Below are 8,187 nucleotides of genomic sequence, written 5' to 3' on the forward strand. Positions count from 1 at the left end.
CACACAAATACCACTTTGTCGAAAATTCACAATGAGTCAAATATAATTTTAATTATTTCTTATAATCTTTCAAATAATAAAAATAAAAATGATCACAATTTCAAAAATGCTTAGTAATTTGAATAAAATATTCTACATAATATATAAAGCTGTAGTTATCAAAAGTTTCACTTCAAGATATAATTAAATTAAACATCCGTATTTTTTAGACAATGTTTACTGGACTTAGTAAGTATTACTGTATGTAGGAGATATAAAATTTCACGTTGCTTCAAACTAAACTTAAACGCCTATTTTTTTATTTGAACTTATAATTAGGTACTCATTTGTTATTTTGATAATCTATTATATTATAGGATATGGAGTATACTAGAAGGCCAAACTCTGCGAACAGTTATATTTATAAGAAGTCACTTACTCAGATTCCTACGATATTAAATCAGAAATGAGGGGTTTCTAAGAAAACGCTGTCGCTCATGCAATGTGCTTAAACCATATACTTAAAATAAGTCATTGAAAAATGTGTCTTATCATCTGAAAAATAAGAGCTTTTCAATATCATCACCTGCCGGGCCAAGGTTCAATACCCAGTTTAAAACGAAGCTTCATTAGGGGTTTACAAGGGTCAAGTTAGTTTATTACGATTTTAGTTCCTATTGGTGACTACATAAGAACGATTTTGGTTTTAATTTGCAACTGTTTGAATATATGAAGCCCTAAATTAATGATATTAATCGCAGTTTAGCAATTACTCTTATGACTAGGTCAGCCCCTCAGATTTGCCCGCGTACATGTCAAATGAATACCTTGGCAAGGTGGTTAGCATATGATTCGTATGCAGTTCAATTCCCGAGTCCTGTCAAGAAATGTGAGTATTCCGTTCATATTAGGAATAAACTCAACGAGAAGAAGGAATGGGTTGATGTGATGATGATGATGATGAGATACTAGCTATTGCTCGTTCTTCGCCTGCATTTATTAAAAATAATAATAATAATATTTATTGCATAAATACACGTAGATAATCACATGTTAAAATTTACCTTTTTTTATTGAAACAGTGTATTACCATTAATTTGGCGTGCAACTCACAATCATATCATATGAAATAAAAACATAAAATAATGAAATTACAACCATAAACAGAACGCAAATATATATAAATTATAATATCGATAATTAAAATAATGTAATGGAATGAAAATAAGCAGTTAAGTCGAAATACAAGTAGATTAAATGAAATTAGAAAAGTCATCTTTAAATAATATCCATAATATTGTTGATAATATTTACATACATACAAAGTTAGTCGAAATAACAACATTAAGTAAAATAAAAAAATCAATTAAAAATAAATAAAAGAAATAATAGCCACTCATGCAATTTTCTCTAAAATAAAGAAGGAATCATTTCTTTTATGGATTCTGGCAACTTGTTACACATTCGAATATTATGGTTTCTTTTTCCGTTACTTTGCAGGACAGACAGACGGAACTAGGCACAACAGCACGCTGTAGTCCTGGCATGACATGCGGAGTGTTGCTCTGTTTTTATGTGGTGGTTTTTCACTAACATGCTGGAGGGCTGCAACGTACGTCAATTTTTTTTTTACTACGATGTGCATTGGCGCACATGGCCATCTAGCCCCAAAGAAAGCGTAGCTTGTTTTATGTGTACTAAGATGACTGAGAATAATATACATAAATACTTATAAATATATATATAAATACAGAAAACCACCCACTGAAAAACAATCATGCTCATCACACAACCATATTCCATTTGCGGGAATCGAACCCACAGCCTTGGATTCAGAAAGCAGGGTCGCTACGCACTGCTCCATTCGGCCGTCTAAATTTATATTAATAATTAAAAAAAGATAATAATGATGCCGGTTCCCTAAAAGAGAATTTTTAATCTTTGCTTTTCTTGTTTAATTATATTCAAAGTCAAAGTCTAATATTTAAAAAAAAAATCAAAATTCAAAATTCATTTATTTTAAGTAGGCCTATTATAAGCACTTTTGAAACGTCAAGTCTATCTGTGTGTAGTGACTCTACCACCGCGCCGGTTCGGACGTCAGATTCTACTGAGAAGAAGCCGGCAAGAAACTCAGCAGTTGCTCTTTTCCAAGATCAACAATATACATTTTACATTTTAAAATTCATTTTTCTATCATGTGAGAGATGAAAGCGGAGCCGGATGCTGCCAAGCAACCTTGTCATAAAGAATTCCAAGGAATTTCTTTATTCAAATAAACACATAGATGGTACATTTGATGCGTTCATTACATATAAAATAAGTACCTACGCTAGTGAGATAACGGCGGTAACTATATCCGTAAACTTAAAACTAAAGCTACGAGGGTTGATTAAAATACAAAGGCAGTTGAAATAACTACTATATAAGAATTATTCTCAAAATACGTGATTTTTCGAATAATTTAGCAGACAATAACCGTTCGTCATAACATAGTTGGCTGCGTACGGACAATCGTTTCCCACACATGTCTTATAATGCGTTTCCATGATTCTTGCTGTCTTATTACAGGTTATTCGACTAGGCAGTTAGCTTCGTTAGTCTCGTGGTGAGCTTGTTCGACTGCAAATCAAGAGACCTAGGTTGGTTTTAACTAAGAATGGTGTAAACTTACCTGATATACATTATTTATTACAGAAGCATTACAGTCGCCCAATTTGTCTCCCCGGGGCTATAAAAAGAATTCAAAAAGTACCAATGATTACAAATATATATATATATATATATAGCTTTATAAAATCTAGAATTAAAAAAAACAATAATAATCAACAAATCAAATAATAACAATAACCAAAAATTCAAAAATAATAAAAACAATACATTCAAAGATTTATATGTTTGAATTATTTTTATTATTATTTGTAATTATATTAATTTGTTTAATTATAATTATTATTGCAAATTACTAACTCTCTAATAACATTTTAATTTTAATTTTCAACATTTATTAAATCTCTCTTTCGTAAACACGAACAATATTTAATTATGAGCGATTCATCACAGTAGGTAAAGAAACCATAGGTTACAAAAAGGTAAGTTTTGGGGTATGTGTATTGCAAGTCATTATAACGCAAAAATACGCTTTGTATCAGTATTTGGTTGTGACAAACAAAAGGACGGACCATATTTAGGTGTTCAGCTATTTGTCATGTTATGTTATGCGTCTTTGTGTCAGTGTAACCCGTGACTTCGGCTGATTAACTTACTTGCTATGTACTATATATATAGGTACTCGTTAATTGTCGACCCCCAAGCGCAGTGGTGAGTGTTGTGGTCACATGGGAGGTCTCAGAAGGCAAATTTGGGAAATTATAACCTCTGAATTTTCTTTGAACTGGTCTGGTGGGGCGCTTCGGTCGTGGCTAGTTACCGCCATACCATCAGTAAATAACCCATAACCTTTTATTATTATTATTCGAGATTTACTCTCACATCATTAATATACTTACTATGTATCTAACATAGAGATTACACTTAAATATACATTACATAAATACATATTTGCGCCGGGCGGAGGATTACACCCCGGCAGGGGAGACCAGACATTATTTATTATTAAATGTTCTTTTTTGAATCGGATAACTTGTTTTTTTTAACTGTAGGTAAATTCAGACATAATAAAACTTAAGGTTAAAGGACTAAACTTGTGCTAGTTAAAAATTATTACTATGAGCACTGTAATTAGAATAATAACTAACTTTAATCGCTGTACTCAAAAGTTGAAACTTGCTTCACTAAAGTATTTTATCCTCGCTTCATCAAACCATCAAACCATAAGCTTTGTTAAAAAAGTGGCCGTCAAATTGCATTGTGTAAATTTATTTGTTTCAATTATCCGGTATTTTAATGGTGTGCACAGTATTTTTATGGCATACATTCGTTCATTGATACATTCATTCATTCATCGTTATGTCTTTTTTACCTCGTCTTCATCAACAGCTTAAACCAGTACACTGCTGGACTAAAAGCCCCTTCCCACGGGAATTTTGCCACCACCACCACGTCACCCGCGGAAAGAGAAGCTCACAACTGTGTTCTAATCTGTCCGTCTGTCCACGGGGCACGGCTTTTTTCATAAGTAGCTATAAATCAATCTGCAATGATATCATGTTTTTTTTAATTATTCATCCGGTTCACTACAGAGCACGGTTCTCCTCCCACAATGAGAAGGGGTTAAGGCCGTAGTCCACCACGCTGGCCCAGTACAGAAATCTATATAGGTATTGTGGCCCAGTATAGGAATTGTGGACTCCACACACTTTTGAGAAAATTATGTAGAACTCTCAGGCATGCAGGTTTCCTCACGACGTTTTCCTTCAGCGTTAAAGCAAGTAATATTTTAATTTTATATATTATATTCATTTTTTTCTTTTCATAATTTACCTATGATTAGGAACGCACAAATCTTAAGTGTACACAAGTTATGTGTGCAATCGGCAGTGGACCTCCTTGACACGGCGAGGTGCCTGCCGCTATGGTATTAGCGGTTTGAAGGTTGCCTCATACTTACCATTTGGTACACTCCAAATAGACGGAATGTTGGCAGCCCGCGTTTCCTATATAGCTCCTTTTATGAACTGGGACCTGATAGTGTTACAAATAATCAGTATATTTTAAAACATATACAACGTGTATATACTTCAGAGGCTTAAGGTGTTCATTATTTACCGTCTCTGAGACTTATGAATGAATGAGTGAATGAATATACTTCTTTTGCACGCACACCACAAAAGGACATAAAAAAAGAAAAGCACAAAAAAACAACGTATACACTTTGGCGCTCCAAAGCGATTTTTTCCAGACAACCAATGGCGAAGAAAACAAATACAGAAAATAATTAGGTGGTGCATAAAATAAATACTTCACTACTTAAATATATATAATATATATAAAACAATATATGTAACTAAAGACAAAAAAATAAATAAGTAACTAATCTGAGAAACCGAAACGCTATTTTTTAGTTAACCGTTGCTATAGTTTTTACTGAAAGAAATGAGATACAGCCCTAACATCACATGCAAGTGTAAAATCAATTGACTCATGCCACTTTATTAGGTACGAGTCGCGTAGCGTACGTACTGTGCACGTGTCGATCTTTTATCTTCAATAGGGTTGTCACAAGTAAACACTTAAAATGTTTTGAATTAGTTTGTATGGAAAAATAAATATGCTTCTTTTGATTTAATATTTTTAAAGGGTGATTCCTTATGGAATATACATATGCAATTTTCGACAGTATTTTGTAATTCCGTTACACGTTGTATACAAGGTGGAAATGATAGGCGTATAAGTAACATCAGCATCGAGATTTACATTGATTACTCACTTGGTAAATGGTGATGCAGTCCAAGATGGTAGCGGGCTAACCTTTTAGGGGTATGGCAGTTATATTCAAACTTATCTCGCTTTCTACCGGTTCCCTGATATGTTTCTACGCAACATCTTACCGAAACGTTAAATCACTTGGCGGCACGTTTTCAGTAGAATTCAGATATTCAGATATTAATAAACTAAACTGCGCCTACCGGGGATCAAACACGACCCGTCCCGGTGCAGAAGTCCTTCGCGGGGTTTAGTATACGTTATTATAACATGATTCCGAATCACAGAATGAAGAATATACAGAATCCGTGTACACGACTAACATTGAAGCATCAAATACCACTCCACTTTGATTGTAAATTGTATCCCTGTCAGGGAATATAATCGGGGGATATATATTTTTGTTCTGTAAAATATGAGATATTATATAATAAATTATTTCAATTTTATTTGTTGTATGGATGTTTAGATAACTGCGAGTTACTAGGTACGTATAACGGCACGACCGCCGGTTGTCAAGGTCACTGCATTGTCAATGTTTATGCACGACCAGTGGGTAGGTACAGCTGCAGTAATTGTTTAGACAACATAATAGCACATGCGGAATTGCGGACATTTATAGCGTTCCGCAGGAAAATGGTAAACGGATGCACGAAGTCTCACTACAAGAACCCGACCCTAAAAGTTAAGACACCTAAAATGTTGTAGATTTGCTTTTGATGTTATTATTTATTTGTTTTAATATTATAAAAAAAGAAAAACCCAACTGCGTCAGTATCTGACATCTTTATTAAATTCATTGAAGAACTGAAAATATAGAAACAAGATTTTAATTTGAATATTTTTATTAATCTCTGTTCACAATGTTAACAAAGTCAAGTCGGAAGCATTTACTCTACATACTACTACATTTAGTTTTAAATAGTTTATTTTAGGTTATATTTATAAAACAATTATTTTAAAGAGCAAATATGAATAAATACGATATACATAAATACTTATAATATACAGATAAACACCCAGAAACTGAAAAACATTCATGTTCGTCACACAAACATCAATCAAGCAACCTAATTATGAGCACTGAGTGTGTGTGAACTGATCTTTCCAGACCTTTTTTAGAACAGTTTAACAGCAACAATCCCATCATACATTATTTTAATTTAACTATAACGATGTATGCAGCGCACTCAAAAAAACCTTTCAGATAGCAGATTTTTAACAATCGAACTTGCATTTTATACTTATATTTTGAACATTCCCACAACATCTTTATAAATTATAACCTATATAGTATCGTAATGTAAAATCTATATATTTTATAAATTTTATCAAAATCCGTTAAGTAGTTTTTGCGTGAACGAGTAACAAACATTCATCAATTCTTACAAACTTTGGCATTTATAGTAGAATAGCTTTTCTGCAATATTAAGTTTATAATCGTTTCCAAGTTAATTTTCCCGATAAACAAGAACAAGTTTCCGGATGTGAAACGGGAAAATAATCAGGTTTATGATTTGATACTTTCGTCGCCGTCACCTTACTGTACATGCTCACTGAGTCATACATTTGAAATCGCAAATGGATGATTCACTCGTTATACCATCAGATACTGTACTTTTCTCGTACCCTGAATACATAATGCTTATTACTTTTTCATCAATGACAACCCTTTGACATGTTATCTTAACTTGCGAAGCATAATCGAATCCGTTCGTGCCAAATTTAAAGAAATAGGTATACTTCCAGTAGCCTCGAGATATAATTTTAATAATATGATCTTTATTAAACAAAATACAAGTAGTTATAAACAAAAAGTCGATATAAAGAATCAACTTACTAGAAACGGACATAAATTAGTGATATCTGCATATCGTCTGAGAAAAGTACAGAAATCTTTTGTGAAATGGGAATATGCTTTTATAACATGTTACCGAAGGTAATATTAGATATACCTTTACCTAAGTTTAAACAATATATTAAAACACATTTAACCATTCGTGGTTACTAAACAATTTATGAATTCCTTAACGACAAGGCTGCTTTGAAGCAGGCCACTCCGCTCTCATCTCTCACAAAACAAAAAACCTAAAGTTCGTTCAACTATAAAATGATGTTGTAAAAGAGCAATCTGCTGAGTTTCTTGCCGGCTCCTCGCAGTGGAATCTGTATTTCAAACCAGTGGTAGAGTCACTACACTAGGCCTACTTGAAATAAATTAATTTTTAGAATTTTTCATATTTAGTCTAGCAGGATAAGAGGAAAACTAGAAGCTATAAATATTTCACCGCACGGAATACATCCTACAAAGTGCCACAGTGTGTCCATTAAACTGAAGCGTAGGTGTTAAGCCTCATCTGCCATGTAATTACAGTACGCCTTAAAGAGCGAATGGCTACAGTAATTCCCCGGACAAGTCCGAAACTCAACTGTGCTTGGCGACAGAAATAAGCAGGGCGTTAGTACGTGACCGGCCGAGCTCTGTTACAGAGAGCTCTCCTACTTATACTAGATTATCTTTGACAGAAGAGGTGTGTGTGGGAGACTGTTCGGATGAGGTGGATGATAGCTTTAATCGTCTTTAATTACAGACTTTAATCGCGCGTGAGGCCATTTCGGTGTCATCAACTAAATCGCTCGCTAAATGATCGCAAGGTTCGTTTTTATTGTTTGCGTTTAACCGAACCGGCGATTGGTAAGTTGTGTTATTGTCTACAAGCTAGATACCCGCTACTAATAATACTGTAAACCTAGTTTTGCTATAAGGTATTTACCTCCGTAACCCGGCGATACCGGCGGTTAATAAGTCTACACATATTATTT

This window comes from Pararge aegeria, chromosome 25, assembly GCF_905163445.1.
Source record: "Pararge aegeria chromosome 25, ilParAegt1.1, whole genome shotgun sequence".
NCBI lineage: Eukaryota > Metazoa > Arthropoda > Insecta > Lepidoptera > Nymphalidae > Pararge > Pararge aegeria.